A 21065-nucleotide genomic window follows, 5' to 3' on the forward strand; every position below is an offset into this window, starting at 1 on the left:
GACCAATAGCTGTCACATCTTCTCTTGGTAAGGTATTTGAAACTTTAATTAATAAGCATATTGTTAAACATCTTGAATCCAACAACTTAATTAGTGATAGACAATACGGTTTTCGCCGCGAAAGATCCACCATTGACATACTCAATCTCTTAACTCATACGATTCATCAGTCAATTGATCTTTTTGGAGAAACTCATGCAGTAGCTCTTGATATCTCTAAAGCTTTTGACAGAGTATGGCACCGTTCCCTGCTGTCCAAACTCCCTTGCTATGGACTAACGTCTTTTGTTCCTTTGATTTCTTCTTATCTTAGTGACAGGAAAATAAGAGTAAAAGTAGATGATGTATATTCAAATTTCCACTCAATTAACGCCGGCGTGCCGCAGGGATCAGTTCTGGCGCCAACCCTATTTCTGGTTCACATTAATGATCTCTTATCTGTTACTCACAATCCCATTCACTCATATGCAGATGACTCAACACTACATAGTTCATTCACACTCAGACATCCAATTACAAAGTCTAATATCTCTACCTCTCAACTCAGTACAGCCATCTCCATTAATCAAGATCTATCTACAATCAGTGAATGGGGACAAAACAACCTTGTCTCTTTTAATGCTAGTAAAACTAAATATATACAGTTTACTAATAGACAGATATTGCCAGATTCGTACATTACTTTCAGTGCTACTAATATTCCCATCTCCAAAAGTATTGAAATTCTTGGTGTCTCACTTAACAGTGCCCTCAGCTGGACCTCTCATGTCAGATCACTTGCTAAAACCGCCTCAAAGAAACTTGGATTATTGTACAGAGTCCGTAACTTCTTCGCCGATGAGCAGTTGGCTATAATTTATAAGAGTCATGTGTGCTCTCAGCTTGAATATTGCTCACCCTTGTGGGATGGTTGTGGAGAGGTTGCATTAAGACAACTAGACAAAATTCAGAATAAAGCTGTTAGAATCATTAACAACCCTGCCATTACATATAAACTACCTCCCCTGCAAGTAAGAAGGAATGTTGCCTCCCTTGCATTATTTTACAGATATTTTTTTGGCAAATGCTCAGACGAAGTTGCGTCCATGGTGCCACCTCTCCATGCCTTCCCTCGTGTTACACGGGCATCTGGTAGCGCTCATGACTGGAATGTCACTCAACCATATTGCAGAACTTCTGCCTATCAGAATTCTTTCATTCCCCGAACTGCATCTCTCTGGAACTCGCTTCCCCAGAGTTGTTTTCCTCCAAATTTCAACCTACAACTGTTCAAGTCTAACTGTTACAGATATTTTATGAACAGAGGACACCAGTAATCTGGTGTATGGATTATTTTTTTTTTTCCATTTGTTTTTCCTTCCTCCGTTCTGTTATTTAAAAAAAAAAAAAAAAAAAAAAAAAAAAGGCCAAGGTCACCGGACAAGGTCAAGGCAGGTGATTTTGGTCCTATTTCGATCTAAGTACATAGAAGAGATAAGGCTCATTAAAGGATGAAGTGATTTCATGTTGAGATCAGTCGGCCAAAAGTAAAGGACAAAGAACAACGTAAAAGTTTTGGTCTAGTGCCTCAGTTATACATTATTCATTCTGGGCTAAACGTGCTGGTTGGGATCAGTAACATTAAAGAGTGTGGCGTTTGATTTGTGAAAATAATGGGTTAGAGGTCAAGGTCATAGGTCAGTTCAGGTCTGATCTGTTTTGGACCCAATTTGGGGAAGAAAAAAAATCTGAATGAGAAAAGTATGAAATTAAAGGATTTTCAGAATATACGATCAAAGACAAAAGTTAGGGAGCAAAGTCGGTAGTTGGGGCTTTAGATCCATTGCATGGCGTGGGTATTGCACTCACAAGAGTGCTCCTTCATGCAGTATGTGGACTTAGTTCTTCCTCTCGTTATGTTTAATATTTATAATTATCCATACACTTCTTGATGATACTAAACCTGACTGCACGTAGAGAGAATAAAACGTTAACAGTCGTCATCACAGTGAGAATCAATGCAACAAAGATCCATCCTGCCACAACCTCCTACAAGGTATGGCGTAGAGTTTGGCCGCCTCGCCTGCCACCTGTGTGGGCTTATAATGAATGTGGAAATAGTGGCACGACCAAAGTCACACACACACACACACACGGCATCGTCGGATGTGGACGTCTGTACCGGCGCTCCATACAAGCTCAACACGGCCAGAGGCATTACCTAAATAAGTATCTTTGAATGAGTCAAGCTCTGTACCAGGTTAGACTAAATGATTTTTCATTATTAAAAGGAAAAGAAATAATAAGTTTAAACAAGACTGGTTGAAACAACAAAGAACCACGATGCGTTGAGTCAGCTGGGTTTGTTTATACTACAGAAAGACCGGGAAAGCGTGCACACTGTAAGTACATACTCTGTTCATTTCGTATTACAAAATGGATACATACTTCAGTAAAACAAATTTGGAAAAGAAAAGGGATAAAAGTAAAAAGCAAAATGACGATTTCTACCAAGAACTAGTTGAAGTGGAGACTCACAATAGACTGGTTGAACGTGTACACAATCTAGAAATGGCTTTCAAAAATGAAATTGATGAAATAAAGAAGCAAATGCACTTGCAAAAGGAAGAGATAGATAAACTGGGAAAGGAGGCCAATAAGAAAGACACAACCATCAGTGAACTAACAGTGGAATTGAATACCCTTAGGAAGAAAGTGAGTGAAATGGGAAGTACAGTATTTAATCACGAGAGTGTTATGGAAGAGTTAAAAAATGACACAGAGACAATTAGACAAGCAAGCAGTCTTATGGACCAGAGCAGTGATATTGAGGAGAATATAACACAGGTGAATGAAGCTGTGCAAAGCTACAAAAATGATGTAGAAATCACGTATGCTGAAATGGTGAAAGTAAAGAAAGACTTGGAAACAAGGGTGGAGGAAAAAAGCATTAAAAAGGAAGTGAAAAGAATAATCCAAAACAATCCAAAGTTAGTCAGAGATTCAGTAGAAATAAATATATCAATAGTAATCACTGGTATAGAAGAGGAAGAAATTAAAAACAAAATCACTAGAGACAAAAAGGAGATGGCAAATGTAATGAACTTACTGAAAGAAGTATCAGAGGAAATCTGTAGTAAAGACATAGAGGAACACAAAAGGTTAGGGAAATACGAGAAAAGCAAGACAAGACCTCTAAAGGTGACTTTCCAGAGTGTAAAAACTGTGGAAGAGATACTAAAAAATGCAAAGAATCTTATGGAAAAAGAAGAGTTCAAAAATGTATGGATAAAAAGATGTCTAACACAAGAGGAACTGGAATTACTGACAGAGAAAAGGGAGGAAGCAAAAACAAAAAATGAGGGAAGATCAGAAGAGGACAAGAAGAAATTTTTTTACAAAGTAATAGGATTGCAGGTACGAAAGTGGTACACAAACAGGATGGAAGAAAAAGGAGGAAGTTAGTAGAACCATGTCATGACAAGTATATAAACAAAATGATAAAGTTGATGTACTCAAATGTGGATGGAATGGTATCTAAATTACTAGAGATGAATGATTATGTCAGAGAAAATGAACCACAAATAATATGCCTAACTGAGACAAAATTAACACCAAGGATATCCAATGACATACTAAACTTAGAGGAATACAATATATGGAGAAGAGACAGAAATTTAAAAAAAGGAGGAATTATAATATTAACTAAGAAAAATCTAAAAGTCAAGGAAATAAACCTAGATATACCATCACAAGTAGAACTGATTGCAGTAGAGATCGACACATCTGAAGGTAAAGTAATTGTAGCCAATTTGTATATGCCACCCAAATCAAACACATGGGAAAGAGACGAATATGAGGACCTAGCAGAGAGTACAATTCATAGTATAAGATCCTTGCTACATAAAATGGAAGAGAAATCGGAAAGAATTATACTAACTGGGGATTTCAATACAAATATAAATTGGAATACTCTAGATATAAATAGCCAAGAAAGCTGCTGGGACCAAAAGCTCCTGGATCTCGTACAAGAGTTTTTCTTAACGCAACATGTAAGGGAAACCACTAGAAAAAGAGGACTTGATGTACCTTCAGTGCTAGATCTAATATTTACTAGGCAAGAAAATGACATTGACAGTTTAATATATCACCCTCCACTCGGCAAAAGCGATCATGCGGTACTAAATTATAACTTCAGGATAGCATATGACATAGTAAACAGCACTGACAGTTACAAAAAGAGACTAAACTATAAAAAGGGAAATTATCAAGACCTAAAGAAGTATTTCTTAGAAGTTGATTGGGAAAATGAGCTTAGAGGACAAGATTTAAATGCTGTATATAAAAAATTCTGTGAATTTTATGAAATAGGAGTCCAGAAGTACATCCCACAGCACAAAGAAGCAGATAAGAAAATACAGAAATGGTTCAATACAGAATGTAAAAAATCTAAAGAAAGAAGAGATTTGTTGTGGAATAGATACAGAAGACACAATAGTGAAAGGGCATATAATAATTACAAACAGGCAAGAAACGACTATACAAGAATAAGGAGGGAAGCCCAAAAACAGTTTGAGGAGGATATAATAAATAAAAGTAGTGATCAACCAAAGCTGTTTTACAGCTATATCAGAAGCAAAACCAAAGTCAAAGATATAATACAATCCATCACGGACGAGGGAATCACTTATACACAAGAGAAAGATATTTGTGAAGCACTAAATAAGAATTTCCAATTAGTTTTTACAGAAGAAAAAAATTTTGAGAGAGACTATGTGGAACATGCATGTCCACACATACTACCAGATATACAAATAGCAGAAAAAGTAATACAGAAGGAGTTAAGTAGATTAGACAGAGGAAAAGCAAGTGGTCGTGATGAAATTTCATGTTGGGTGTTACGAGAATGTGCAAATGAGTTAAGTAAACCATTATTTTTAATTTTCAAGAAATCTTTGAGTCAAGGGAAACTACCTGATATTTGGAAAAAAGCAAATATAGTCCCCTTATTCAAGAAAGGAAATAGACAAAATCCTCTCAACTACCGACCAGTATCACTGACTAGTGTTGTAAGCAAGGTATTAGAAAAACTTATAAGAAAAGCTTGGGTAAATCATCTAGAAAAACACAGTATGATAACAGAAAGACAGTTTGGTTTCAGAAAAGGAAAATCATGTGTTACTAATCTGTTGAGCTACTATGACAGAGTAACAAACACAATACAGGAAAGGGAAGGATGGGTGGACAGTATCTATTTAGATTTCAAGAAAGCTTTTGACACAGTACCACACCAAAGACTTTTATGGAAGCTGTACCATCAAGGAGGAATTCGAGGCAAACTGTTTTGTTGGATGCAAGACTTTCTCATAAAAAGAGAAATGAGGACAGTACTAAGAGGAAACTACTCATCATGGAAAGAAGTGACTAGTGGAGTACCACAGGGTTCGGTGCTGGCACCAATCATGTTTTTAGTGTACATAAATGATATAAACAGTAACACTGGAAATGAGAGCTATCTGAATATGTTTGCAGATCATGCAAAAATACAAAGGAGAATTACTAGCACAGACTCTTGTAGGAAGCTACAAGAAGAATTAAATAAACTTCATGAATGGAGTAGTACATGGCAAATGGAATTCAATGTGGACAAGTGTCATGTAATCAAGTTTGGTAAAAGTGGAAAAAGACCTGATTGGGATTATAAGTTAGGAAATAAAACCCTATACACATCAGAAAGAGAGAAAGACCTAGGTGTGATTATCAATAACAGACTATCTCCGGCTGACCACATCAGCGAGAAGGTACGGAACATGTATACACTGCTTGCAAATATGAGAATAGCATTCACATACATAAATGAAGACATGCTAAAAAGGATAATAACATCATTCATTAGACCAACCCTGGAATATGCATCAGTAGTCTGGAGTCCTCATCTCAAAAAGCATATAGACAAGATTGAAAAAGTTCAAAGGGCCGCTACAAGATGGATACCAAGCTTAAGGGACCTAAGCTATGAAGAAAGACTAAATAAACTGAATCTACCAACACTACAGGAGAGAAGGAAAAGAGGTGACATGATAATGCTATATAAGTGCATATCAGGAAAGGAGAAAATAGACATAAATGATTACTTAACATATGGAGAAGCATCAGCATGAGGACACTGCAAAAAACTGCATAAGAAGAGAGGTGATAAAGACGTAAGGAAATTCAGTTTCCCAAACAGAGCAATTGATCAATGGAATGCACTACCGAATGAAATAGTGTGTGCCAAAACAATTCACAAATTTAAGGATATGTACGATAAATATGGTCTAAGACACGGGACAATACGAGCTTGACTCATTCCTGTAAAGATACAATTAGGTAAGAATTAGGTAAGAACAGTCTCTCTCTCTCTCTCTCTCTCTCTCTCTCTCAATGGAGTTTCTCTGCGCGCTGAACTGGTGTTGAATATTGCTACGGGAAAAACGTGTGTGTGGCAGCATCTTAATACCAGGCAAGGGAACGTTTCTTGTCGGGGTCTCTTTGACCAGAAATGATTCCATGCCTTGGCATTTATCGCTGACAAGAGAGAGAGAGAGAGAGAGAGGACAGAAATGGTATTTGTTCATACATGGCTAGGAGCAGTTAGTTATACCGGCAGAGAGTTTGGACTAGAGTTATTGGACCTAGTTCAACTTTAGCCAAGAGAAAGAGTGCACTTTTTTTTATTTTTTTCCTTTACTCTATCTTCCTCCATACACCTTTATTCCCCTTACCGCTCCAGCAGTAAAGGCATTAATGAAGGCTGGATCTAACTAAGAAGATGAGGAAGGCATAAATGAAATAAATCGTGAATTAAAGGAGGGAGAAAAGAAATAAATAAAGAGAGGGGAAAGAAGGGCAATGAAGTATGGATGGTAAAAAAAATAACTGGGAACACCTGCAGTAGAGCCCCAGGCCGCGCCACCTTACTTCATCTCCCCACCTACCTTTACAACCTTGTGATGTGATAATATAGTGAACAGAGAAAGAGGAAAAAAAGAACTGAACGAGAAGAATAAACGGAAGGACAATGCGAAGGAAAGAGAAATATAAAAACACGGGAAAAGAGAGAAAATAGAGAAAGAGAAAACCATGAGAAAGAAAAGATGATGAAACAAGAAAGATACAAATTTTAAGGAGAAGGCAGAAAAAACAAGACAAAGAAATTACATAAAAACAAAAACAAAGATAAAAAGGGAGAAAAGCAAAGGACGGATTGGCTGTGTGGGTGCAGGTGTGAACTGGGTGCAGGTGTAGTAGAGTACCAGGCCGGTGCACCTTACTTCATGTACCCTCCTACCTCTCCTGTAGCTTGTGATGCTGTAATATACCTACCTATCTTGGTGTTTATGACTTAATACTCTGTACACTTTAACTTGGCCTATAATTGCCATCTATCCATCTTGAATGCTGAGCCGTAACAGGATATTAACACTAGGATATCTTGCTATACTCTGCCTACTTCAGCTTGATTTAAAATTGCCATCTTTACATTAACACTAGACTATGGTATTAATTATGTGTATGGAAATTATGAGGAGAGGTAGTATTGTTAGTAATGATTTCTTATAAATTGGACATTATATTATTATTCCAACTTGTTCGTTCTTATGCAAATGTTAGTGTAGACAATATAATGTATAGCCTAGTATAACTATGTATAGCTGCAGAAGTCCTGCGTGACTTTATTCGCTGAGCTAGGTCTCGCCACTCCCCTGGATTTTGCTGAATGTGTGTCTTTTGAAGCTGGGGCGTGGAGGGCGCCGGTTCTCAGGTCAGTTCTAACCAGGCACCACCCAGGACGCAACTGTGTTCCATCCAGTCAGAATAAAGAAGAAAATTAGCGACGGACTTTGAGCTTATCCTTCTTACTATGACTGTTTCAATACAAGATGAAAGGAAATTTAAGATATTGACGAAAATGGAGGACAGATGGAAGAAAAAGGATAAAGAGGAAGAAAACAAGAAATAAGAACTAAATAAAAATGTCAAAAAAATAAAGAAACAAGGAAAGGATGGAAGGAAAAAGAAGGACAAGCAATAAATTTATACGAAAAATGTAAAGAGACCAGAAAGCAGTCAAAGAGCGCATACCTCTGTCAATGCCATTGCCTTTTGAAAGGATCTGGACCCGGATCCGTACAGATATTGTAGGGAATACATAGGATCTGGATCAGCCACAAAATTTAATAATTGTTCCTTGACCTATGGCCCACTCTTCCACAAAATTTTATTGAAATTCATTGAAAACTTTTGGAGATATTATACAGAGGATCAGGTTCCGGGTCTGGACCCGCCCTCAAATTTAATCAATTCTTTCTTGGGCCATGGCCCACCCTTCAGCCAAAGTTCATTGAATTTCATCAAATATTTTTAGAGATATCGTCTGGACAATCACTCAGACAGATGAAACTGCTATAGGCAGAGCGCTTGCAGGGTGGATCTCCCCCACTCTCTCCCCCCTCCTTACCCCCTCTTTACCAGCTCTCCTCTCTTCTCACCTCCCCCCTCTTCCACCCTCCGTACCCCATCTCCCCTCCTCCCTCACTCCCCTATTCTCCCCTCCCCCTCTTCCCTCCCTTTTCTCCCCTCTCTTTCATCCCCTCATCCACCTTTCTTCCCTCCTCCTCATCCTCACTTCCCCCCCTTCTTCCCTCTCCCTTTCCCCCTTATCTTCCCCCCCTTTCTTCCACCCTCTCTTCCCTCCCCCCCCCTTCTGGCCCATGTTGTGGTCTCTCTCTCTCTCTCTCTCTCTCTCTCTCTCTCTCATTCCCGGCATTATTACTTACCATACTGACCTATTGAAATAACTGTACAGGTCTTACGTCAGAAATTTCACCATGGAGGGGTTTCAAGCCCCACCCAGCCCAGGGCCTTTGACCGATTTCTCTTAAAAACAATAGGCTTCCACTGGTTATGGATATCTTCCTTCTAAATATTTTTCAGAACGAATTGAGCCAAATTCAGACCTGTAGAGGACAAACAAAGAACCAGACAGACAAACATTCTGGCAAGCAACAAACATAGGTGGATACACAACCTCCTCGAACTTCGTTGACGGAGGTAAAAAAGGAAAAAGGAACATACAAAGAGCAATAAAGGAGACCTAACTCGATGCAAGGTGGAACTGAAGACACCTTTGCTGCAATGAAAGGCCGCTGCAGCGTACCTTACCCTGGCGCCTACATATGTTGTTTTATTGCTGTGCTGTAGTGAAGGAAAAGACACACAGAAAACAAAAGAGCAAAGAGAGAAAAGCGTGATGAACAAAGAAAAGATGGAATGGAAATACTAAGAGAGAGAGAGAGAGAGAGAGAGAGAGAGAAAGCTGAGACGAAGGAGCTGAAAAAGAGAGTAGACGAAAATAAGGATGAAAAGAAATGAAACATGAAATAAAAAATTAGGAAAGAAGAGAGAGATAAAATAAATGCAGTATAAATGGTAAAAGTTATAAGATAATGAAATAAGAAATACAAAAAAATTAATGAAAACAATAAAAAATCTTGGATGAAATAAGTGAATGACGATGTGAACTAGACAAAAAATGACAGAAATTAAGAAGGGGAGAAAAATGGGAGAAAGAAAAAGAAAGAAAGAAATAATTCAATAGATAAAGAAATAATGAGAAATTCAACAGATGTAGAAAGAAAAGAAAAATTCAATAGGAGGAGAAATACAGCAGGAACTGAAGTACTGATAACACAGCAGGTAAACATACTCGGTAAACCTGTAGTCGAGTCCCAGGCCGTTGTGTCTTACTTCCTTTCGCCAGCCACCAGTCTTGTACCTTGTGTTTATGTAATACATGAAAACAATGAAAGGAAAAAGGGGGGGCATGAAGTGAGAAAGAAAATGAGAAACACAAGGAAATAATGGAAACAGAGGGGAGAAAGAAATATGAAATAATGCTTAAAAGAAAGTATGAAGGGAGGAAAGATAAACAGAAAAGGAGACAACCAGAACTACAGGATGGAACTGCTTACACGTACACCAGTTCCCTGCCACTCCATCTTACGTCATTTTGTCTCCTACCTAAGTTATAGTTGTAATGTTGTAATACAGTGCATACAACTATGTAGCTGATGCTGATGGTGGCGGTGATGATGATGACAAGGTGGTAATATTGATGGTAGACCTCATGACGGAAGTGATAGTGATGCTTGTGATCATGGTGATTGTCATTTAGGATTGCTTAGATGACAGTAATGATAACGGTACGAATGATGGTGCTACTGATGATTGTGATACCCTGTAGTTATTTTGATGATTATGATAATGGTGATGATAATGGGGTTGGTGATGGAAGTGATGATGGTGATGTACAGATCAGTATGATAACCATCTTTCATCTCGCCTCCGATCACTTCTGATGCCTGAGATGTTGCAATGTAACTGAAAAAAGATAAGAGGATAAATGTATGTGGAAAAAGAAAGAACGTAAAAAGGAATACAAGGATAGAAATTTTAGATTTATTAAAACATGGCAAAGTGGGAGACAGAGTTAAAAGAAAAAGAAGCAAAAGAAAAGAAAGAAGAAAGTAATGAAATATAACAGAGCCAAAAAAAGATGGTAAGGCGAGGGGGAAGAATATGAGGAGATTTAAAAACAATTAAAGATAAAAACGAGAGAGAGAGAGAGAGAGGATCCAGCACGAAGGGTAGTGGACCGGGAGACACATTTGTCAGAATCTCAGGCGCTCTACCTTACTGCACCTTGGCTCCATTTCTCTTGTGGTTTTATTGGTGCAGTATAGTCAAGAGAGAAAGGGAAATAAACTAAGAAAGCTATTCAGTAGATGAGAAGAAAGGAGGTAAACAAACAAAGGAGGAGAAACATGGAAGAGGAAGATAAAAGAACAAAGAAGAAATAGACACTACAAATGCAAATCAAAGAAATGAAGACTTTGTAGATGCATCATCAGTACCATCAGCAGCAGCAGCAGCACAAAGGCCTCAACCATCTTTTTCTCTTCTGATCGATTGGCTGTGAGCCGGTTCCATCCACTCCCAGTGAATCTCCGAATCTCATCTCGCCATCACGTCCTCTGTCTGCCTCTTCCTCTCATTCCGTCTTTGGTCTGCCACTCAGTTACGCTGGTCGTCCATCTGTTGTCAGCAACCTGCAAGAGATGTAGCAGGCGAGATGAAGTTTGGTGCAGCAGCCTGGCACACTGCAACACCTGTACCAAGTTCATTCCTTCACCCTCTCTTCTCTCATTGTTCTCCTTTTCTTTCCTTTTTATATATTTTTTTTCTGTTTATTTCTTCATTTTTTCTTCTCATTCTTTTGTTCGTTATTCTTTACAATCTAATATCCTTTTCTTTCAGCCATTTCTTTTATTTTCATATCATTTTCTTTCTTTTACTTGCTTTCTTTTATCTTTTCATCCAATTCTTTCTTACCCCTACGTTGTCTCCGTTTCATTCTCCTCACTCTTGGTTTCATTATTACCTTACCCGGACGGAGTCCGGAGAGGTATTGTTTTCGATCGAGTTTGTTTGTTTCCTTGTTTGTGAGCACCATTACGGAATAATGGCTGAATGAAATTATATGAAACTTACAGAATATGTGGCCATTGGTCCCTAAAGAAAGGTCAAAATCAAGGTCATGGATTTTCAGAGGGTTGTAACCTGAAACCGGTTGAAGATATGGATACTATTAATCTGCCTCGTACCGGCAGGCTTTGGACACTCATGGAGCCGTGGTGCCGGCTAATTTTTTACTTTTTTTTTTTTTTGCTAGACAGGTTAGAAATGATGGGAAAACATGGAGAACAACCATAAAAGTACTCACAGAAGAAACTGAGGTCGATTTTTAGGTCGATTCTCCCTGAGCAGGAGGCTGAAAACTTCGGAGTAACGCCCTTAGACTTTACCGCCGCCACAGCGTGAGAGGAGGCAGAAGCTCTGCATTTTCTTCATCGATAACTATGCTGCTCGAGCCAAGGACACTACTGTTGGGTATATAGAGTGTATAGGAAGTGTCCCCATAGTTATGTACATTGGAGCATTATGACATGCGAGTGAGTTTTTATTATATATTTATTTTTTTTATGCGAGGAAGAAGGAACCAAAGGCTGAGCCCTCATGAACGTTCCTTCCAAGAGAAAAAAAAACAAAAACAGTACAAAGGAGAGCCAAATTAATTAATTTCGAGATACCTGGACATACTGCGTTTGGAAGACTGAAGATCATAGGAAATAGGAAATACAGACAGAGGAAGACATTTCCAGAGTTGACCTGTTCCATAAATGAAGGACTGGGAGTAACGGTTAACTCTTGCATTAGAGAGTTGGACAGAAAAGGGATGAGAATTTGTTGCTAGACGGGTGCTACGCGCCCGTCATAGAGGTGGAGGGATGCAAGCAAACAGTTCAGAGGAGCAGTGACCATTGACATAGCGATAGAAAAGAGATAAAGAGGCAACAGTGTGGCGAAGAGACAGAGGTTGAAGGGAGCCAGTTAGAGGAGGAGAGTTGATGAGACGAATAGCCTTTGACTCCACCCTATTGAGAAGAGCTGTACGTGGGGAGCCTCCCCACACATAAGAGTTGTACTCCAAACAGTGGCGAATAAAACCCATGTATAATGTCAGCAACTGTGCAGGGGTAAAGAAGGCATGGAGTCGGCTTAGCACACCTAATGTCTTGGAAGCAGATTTTACAAGAAATGCAATATGATCTTTCCAAGATAAGTCCCGTGTGTATGAAACCCCAAGCATGTTCAACGATCATGCAGGACTGAGCTGGATATTATTAAACATTAATGGGTACTCCTGTGGAAGATTTTGATGGGTTGATAGGTATAAAAACTGAATTTTTGATGCATTAAAAACAACAAGATTACTTTTACCCCAGTCAGAGATATGAGCCAAGTCAGACATTAGGTGTGCCACAGCCTCGTCCCTTGTTTGTTGAAGTAACAGCTGAGATGGACGTTGCAGAAACCGAATGAAAAGGTGAAGGGTGGAATCATCAGCGTACGAGTGGATAGGATTAGATGTGCAGCTTAGAAGGTCATTGATGAATATAAGGAAGAGAGTTGGTGATAGGACAGAGCCCTAAGGAACACCACTGTTGATAGATCTAGGAGGAGAAAGATGGCCGTCTACAACAGCAGCTATAGAACGACCAGAAAGGAAGTTAGAGATGAAGGCACAAATAGACCAATAGAAACCGTAAGAGGGCAGTTTGGAAATTAAAGATAGCCAGACTCGATCGAAAGCCTTTGAGATGTCAAGTGCAATGGCAAATCTTTCGCCAAAGTCCCGAAAGGAGGATGACCTGGAGTCTGAAAGGTAGGTGAGAAGATCGCCAGTGGAGCATCCCTGATGGAACCCATACTGACGATCAGAAAGAAAATTGTGATAGGAAAGATGCTTTAAAATTTTTCTGTTAAGAATCAACTCAAAAAACGTTTGAGACACAGGATGTTAAAGCAATGGGACGATAGTTAGAGGGTTAGGAATGGTCACCCTTCTTTGGGGCTGGCTGAATGAGAGCAAGCTTCCAGCAAAAAGAAAAGGTACAAGTTGAAAGACAAAGGAGAAAGAGCTGACCTAGGTAGGGTGGAAGCACAGAAGTACAGTCCTTGAGGACAACAGGAGGGAGTCCATCAGGCCCATAGGTCTTTTTAGTATTGAGGCCAGTGATGGCAGAAAATACATCAGTAGAAGAAATTGTAATGTCGATCATGAGGAAGTCAGAGGGGGAAAGTGACGGAGGAACAGCACCGGAATCGTCTAAGGTGGAACTGGAGGAGAAAATCTGAGCAAACAGATCTGCATTATTAGTAGAAGAAAAGGCTACAGAACCATCAAAGTAGAAAATAGGTGGGAAGGATGATGATGTAAAGTTGTTAGAAAGGTTTTTGGCAAGGTGCCAGAAGGAGCGGGAAGAATTCGAGTTGGAGAGCTGAGAGCATTTAGTACGGATGAAATTATTTTTTGCAGAGCGAAGAACAGACTTAGCACAATTCCGGGCAGAAACATAAAAAAAATGTGATTCAGGGGTGGGTTGGCCCTGGTACCTTTTAATGGCCCTCTCCTTCTTGTGGACAGCATTAGAACAAGCTTGATTAAACCAAAGCTTTCTTGCATTAGTGAAAGGATATGAGAAAGGAAAGTAGGCTTCCATGCCCAAGAGAATAACCTCTGTAATGCACAAGGCACACTCAGATGGCTCCCGGCCATGAAAGCAATAATCATTCCAGGGAAAAACAAAGAAGTACTGCCTGAGGGCCTTCCAATCCGCAGCTCCAAAGTGCCACAGGCAACGTCTCTTTGGAGGGTCCACAGGCCATACCGGAGTGATAGGACAGGTTATGGTAACAAGGTTATGATTGGAGGAGCCCAACGTAGAGAAAAGATTAACAGTGTAAGCAGAAGGCTTAGTCGTAAGGAAGTGGTCAAGTATGTTGGAGCTCTCTCGAAAGCGGTCAGGGATATGGGTAGGGTGCTTTACAAGCTGCTGTAAGTCATTCAGGATAGAAAAGATGAAGTCTTGTTCACCAAGTGGATCAGTGAAAGGAGAGTGAGTTGGATTGCCCACATAATGTTCGTAATAGTTCTTATTCCACGTTTCTGAGGTAGGAAGTCTGTGCCCACACGTATTATACTGTACATTATAATTGTTTTCCACATAGTGCATAATTCTTTTCATAGTCTATGCACTCTTGGTGTGTTTTCTTGCTCACTCACTGCACTATTATTCTCTTTTCTCACGCTGCAGGATATTCACGCCGTGTCCTTTGACTTAATATGTTCTCTCGAACACACTCACATACAGTACATACGTAACTTATTTTACTTCACTTAGTATTTTAAAATCACTAATACTTGTTTCTTATCATATTACAGTTACTTATGAGATAATTATCATTACATATTATTTACAATTATGTACAATCACTTGCATCTTTTATAGCACACACCATGCAGGTCAGAAGTGGATTAGAGTGTGGTATTCTTCGAAGCAGGATGTGAAGTACAACCCCACATCACATTCCACACACTGGTAAAACAAGTCCTTTCACTGTTTTCTGGGCTGTATTGTGCTGTGTTGGCACATGTGACACCTGCGTTGGGGATTCCTCTTCGCACCTGGCGCCGTCACTACCTCTGGGAAATGATGTTTGGTGAGGCGAAGGGGATTTTCTCCACCAGTTGAATGTTTTCTAGGGGCACGATCACGACCCTGGGAGCCAATCAGCTCCCTGCACAACTCCTTAATGAAGTCCTCAACAGTGTCGCTGGATCCTGTGGTGCTGGCTTGGAGGATGTGAGCATTCAAAACTGTTACATCCAGCAGGTGAAAGAACAGTGACGTGTACCACTTCATCGTGGGCCTGACACACTCAGTGCTCGATATCATTGCATCCAACTGGTCTACCTGATGCATAGTGATATTGTATTCAATTATAGCCTCAGACTTACAAATCTGTATGCGTTTTTCACTGTGGTAATCGATGGTCTTTGTGATATGTATCAAGGGGCAATGAACCGTTGAAAGGAGGTTTACCTTGCGGTTGTGGTACCAGGTAATGGCGATGATATTATTAGCTTAAAAAACCCTACCTCCATCTTTTCCAGTTTCCTGCCCACCTCTTACATGTGCCACCTGATTTTTTTCACAGTACGCACATGCCAGTCTCTTGCTGCTGCAAATACTGAGCCAGAAGTAGGCCAGTGTACCAGTTGTCCAGGTACAGGACGGGCCCACGATGAAGGTATGGCTGCATCATTGCTTTCACAATTGCACCAGACAAACCGACAGTCCGATCCTCTGTAATTTCTGTCTGTGCTCCAATGTACAGGACTATGTCCTGCACATACCTGGTCCTGCAGTCACACACGACAAAAATTTTGAACCTAAAGTGGTGTCTTTTCCTTGGGATATATTGCCTGAAGGTAAAATTCCCCCTCCATAACTCGAGACTCTTGTCTTTGACCAGGTCTCTGTAGGGAGAGAAAAATGATGAGAATCGCACCCTTAGGTGATCTAACACTAGGCTAATTCGGCGCATCCTGTCGGTGTTGCCTACATTGCTGAAGTCCTCATTATGACAAAAATGGATCCGGCTAAGAATGTACTGGAATCTGTTTCTCCCCATATCTCTTCCAAAAGAGGGCATTGACACAAAGGGGTCGATAGTCCAGTATGAAGGTAACTGATTCTTTTTATCAGTCCCATCAATATAACTAAGGCCAGGCGTCAAATGACGTTTAGCCAATCAACGGCCGCAGGCGTCGTTTGAGCGCGGCCTATAAATCAATCAATCATTTCCTGTGGCACCCTCGGGGATGCATAGGGCCTCGATGAACTCACACCACCACATCCTATCTTGTGCTAACTCCACAAGATCTCCCCAACACTCATCTCCAGCTTCCTGTCTCATTGTCCTCACCCACGTCTCTTTTGGCCTTCCTCTACCTCTCCTACCAAGTGCCACCCACCCTGGTGTACCTCGTACTATTCCTAGCCACTTCCATCGTGAGAATCTAACATATTCATCGATCGGCTGCACTCCCGTTATTTCTCTAATTCTACTATTTGGTATCCTTTCCCACCACTTAACTCCTAACATTCTTCTAAGTGCTTTATTTTCAAACACCAAGAATTTATTTTCCATAGTCACTGTGCTGTACCAAGACTCGTGTCCATAAATTAAGATACTCCTAACCATTACCTTATAAGGTTTGATTTTTGTATGCACAGAGAAATTGTTATTATTCCAAATATTTTTAAGCATTCCCATTGCCTGATTAGCCTTCTTTAACCTTTCCTCGAATTCAAAGTTCAAAGAACCATCCTTGGCTAAATAAGTGCCTAAATATTTAAACCTATCAACTTGCTTTACAACCATACCTCCAATTACACATTCCTGCGCATTTTCCATATTCATATTGATTATTTCAGTTTTTCCACAATTAATAACCAAACCCACCTTGCGACCTTCACTCACCAAACAGTCCAACACTCTCTGCATCTCTTCTGGCCCATCAAAAATCAAAACTATATCATCTGCATAATCTAAATCCAAAAGTTTCCTGTTCTCTCCCCAAAGTATACCTGCACCGGTTTCTGTTCCAACGCGTTTCATAATGTAATCAATGACCAATATAAATAGTAAAGGCGATAGAACACCACCTTGAATTACTCCGGACTTGACTTCAAACGAATCACTCAGACAACCATCAACCATCACTTTACAAAATGTGTCCTCATGCATGTTCATAATGACCCTCACAAACTCCTCTGGTATTCCATAATGTCTCATGATCTTCCCCATAGTCTCTCGAAACACTATCAAAAGCCTTTTCAAAATCAACAAAACAAAGACTTAACGGTACTCTCATTTCATTAACTTGCTGCATCAAATGCCTAACTATAAAGATCTGATCATTGCAACCACGTCCCTTTCTAAAACCAGCCTGTTCATCCCTCAGAATACCCTCAACCACCGGCTCCAACCTATTTAACAACACTCTACTGAAAACTTTCAAAGCTATCGGTGACAAAGAGATTCCCCTCCAATTACCACATTCACTAAGGTTTCCCTTCTTCGGAACTTTAACAATTACACCATTCTTCCAAACTGATGGTAGTAACCCCGTCACCCATATCTTATTGAATAGCTTGGTCAAGATCATTATTAATCTATCCCCCTCCACTTTAAACATTTCCGGAAATAAACCATCCTCCCCTGGTGCCTTATTATTCTTTAACTGTTTTACTGCTTTCTCCACTTCTGCAAGCCTCAACTCTCCTGTTTCTATATTTAAATCTTCCTGAGCAGACGGTATATCCCCTTTTGGTGGTACTGGTCTATTAAGAACTGTCTCAAAATGCTCTTTCCATCTGTTTTTAATATCTCCATCTTTGGTCAATAAATTTCCTTCCCTGTCTCTAACTGGTATTTCCTTGCGTTTACCTGCATTACCACTCAGTTCTCTAATCGATTCATATGCTATTCTTTGACTCTGTCCATCATTTTTGTTTATTAAGATTTCAGTCTCTGCAACCTTTTCATCCACACATCTTCTTTTATCTCTCCTAGTTAACCTTCTTACTTCTGAATTCAAACTCCAGTACGCAGCTCTTGCTAATTCAATCTCTCATTCATCAACGCATTGCATCTCACTCCTCAATTTAGCCTCACCTCTCTTTTTTATCATATCCCACGTTTCCTCTGATATCCATTTCTTTCTCCTGAATCTATGTCTCCTTCCAATCGTACATTCAGCAGTCTCATGCAAAACTTTGTTCACATCCTCCCACATCTCATCTACACTTCTCTCCCCCTCTTCCAACGTTTCCAACACCAAAAACCTATTTCTGCATTCTAATCTGAATTCCTCCTTTTTTTCTCCTTCCCTTCTAAGCTTAACAATATCGTATCTACCAACACCAGATTTTTCGTTCTTCTGATTTTTAAGTTTAAACCTTATTTTTGCAATGCTGAGTTGATGGTCACTACCAATATCCGCTCCCCGTTTAACATGAACATCTAGCAGAGAACTTCTATGCCTCCTACTGATAGCGATGTGATCAATCTGATTATTATATTTTCCACACGGCGACACCCAAGTTGTCTTGTGTATATTGCAATGCTGAAAGAGTGTGCCCCCGATGACTAAGTCATTTGCTAGACAGAAGCTTCCAAACCTCACTCCGTTTTCACTCATCCTACTACCAACTCCCATCTTACCCATACATGCCCCAAATCCCTCATTTGAACAGCCCATTACTGCATTAAAGTCTCCAACGCAGATCAAAACATCATGTCTAGGTACCCTTCCTACTCCTTCTTGCAACTTTTCATAAAATGTGTCTTTCCTTTCATCGAGTGCATCATTAGTAGGTGCATAACACACAAACTGACTGATGTTGCCATGATTTGATTTAAACCGTGCGTATAACAATCGCTCATCTATAGGATCCCACTCACATAAAGCCTTATTTGCCTTACAACCCAGCAACAATCCTACTCCCTGGTAATGCATTCCGTCCTGTCGACCAGATATCAATAAACGTATACCATCCTCCAAATCCAACTTATCGACTCCAGTTAATCTAGTTTCTGTCAGAGCACAAATATCAAGTCCGTAATTTTGAAAAACCTTCACTAACTCATCGATTTTACCGTCATGATTTAGCGTTCTCACATTCCAGTGACCAATTTTAATTGTATTTTTTGCATTGACAAAGGAATTAGATTGTAATTGAGGTAACCGTGAGATTCTTAGCACCCCCTGCTCATTTAACCCGCCCCGTCCCGACGACGTATGGGTACGTCACCACGATTTGCATTTGCCAGTCCCGGCGACGTACCAGTACGTCGTGCAATTGCAAGGTACCTAATTTGCACAATTTTCAATTTTCGCACGTGATTTTTCGTATGTATACATGGGACACCTTCCTCTATTCCTGTACAAGATACCAAGCAGGGACAATGCCTTACACTGCATAACCTCCCCCCTCCCCCCCTCACGCCATTGTCTTGGCAAAGGACCTGTTTCCAGTGACCTGGCTAGTAAAGTTATTCAGGGCCAGAGTGATTCCCCAATCGATGATAATGTGGAGGACAATGTTTACATAGCATTAGAAGAAGAAACAGCCAGAAATAATGATCAGGTAGTGTGGCAAAAATAGGTCAGGTATGGTGATTAGTTAGTGAGTGAATCAATGCTTATAATGCCTTTATTACTGCTTGAAAACTAATATACTGTCATAGTACATATACATTCGTACCAAGTAAATAAATAAACACCGTTTATGAGTGGATAAAAGTTACCCTCCCATAGAACTCGTTTTCTTTGGTGCCAGCATGTTAGAAAACCCACTCAGGTAAGGAGGAACTCCTACCTGGATTGGGCACTTTAAACATCAGGTGAGCGATTTCTTTATGAATTTTCGATGTTTCTCACCAAAAGCGAAGGTTTTAGCCAAAAAAAAAAAAATCGAAAATACCTCGGGACTAGGGGATGTCGGAGGTGCGGAAAACCTCGGGACGTGACGGGTTAAGGGCTGCACGGGACTGGGGGCCATTATTGTTCTTTCAGAGTCCATCAAGGTTTCTTTGGCTAACTTCCTGAACACCTCGCCATTGTGTTGCAGTCGCAGTAGGCAGCTAACTTGCCTGATTGCCCACACCCGAAAGACCCAGCTATGCTGTAGCCAGTCACGTGCCGGCATGCTTCCCAGCCATTTCACTCTTAAGGAGTTCCTCTGCCTGAGAAAGCAACCACCCCCCTGCTCCCGAGGGCTTTTGATCTGTGTAGGTAGAGGGAGATCACTCCCTCACTAGCCATATACAGTGTATATACAGTGTATAGGCTACACTCACCTAAAAAAAAATGCAAAAATTTTTGGGAAGTGAACGAACGTTCTGAACATCTTCACACTGACCTACATTACACTCCTATACACCTCATCAAGCAGTTCAAAGCCTGCTGCTGTGATGAGTGGATTTTCGATTTTTTCGCTCCTAGCCATGCCTAAACAAGCACAACTACACCCATTATCTCGACCCAGGCAGAACATATCATCTTTGTCCTCTCTTGCAAAACACACACAACCACCTGCTTATGATTATGAAGTAATACTGTCACATACAAAAAAGACATGATAATAAGTGAAAAATACATTTTTGTCTTGGTATCTTTACCTATTTGCTCAGGTTTGCTGTAATGGTTTGGATCATTTGATGCAGTGCAACTTGTAGAAAACTGTGAAAACCTTCGGGAAGTGAACGAAAATCTGGGACATGAGACTGACCTTGACTTCACCCTTTCACATATCCGTCAGTTCACCACCTGCTGTCAAGACGGGTGGATGTACGATTTTTTCGCTCATGGCCATGCCTGAACACATAGCTACACCCATGATCTCGACCAAGACAGAAAATACAATCTTTTTCCTCCCTTCCAAAACATATTCAACCATCCTGTTTATGAGACAGCAATATATATTCTGAAAATAACAAGGTAAAATGATAAAGATGAACATAAAATGACAGAGAAAGATGAACATGTTATTACGGAAAAAATACGTTTT

This window comes from Coenobita brevimanus, chromosome 27 (assembly GCF_032717465.1).
Source record: "Coenobita brevimanus isolate Jiangsu-jjx chromosome 27, ASM3271746v2, whole genome shotgun sequence".
In the NCBI taxonomy this organism is placed as follows: domain Eukaryota; kingdom Metazoa; phylum Arthropoda; class Malacostraca; order Decapoda; family Coenobitidae; genus Coenobita; species Coenobita brevimanus.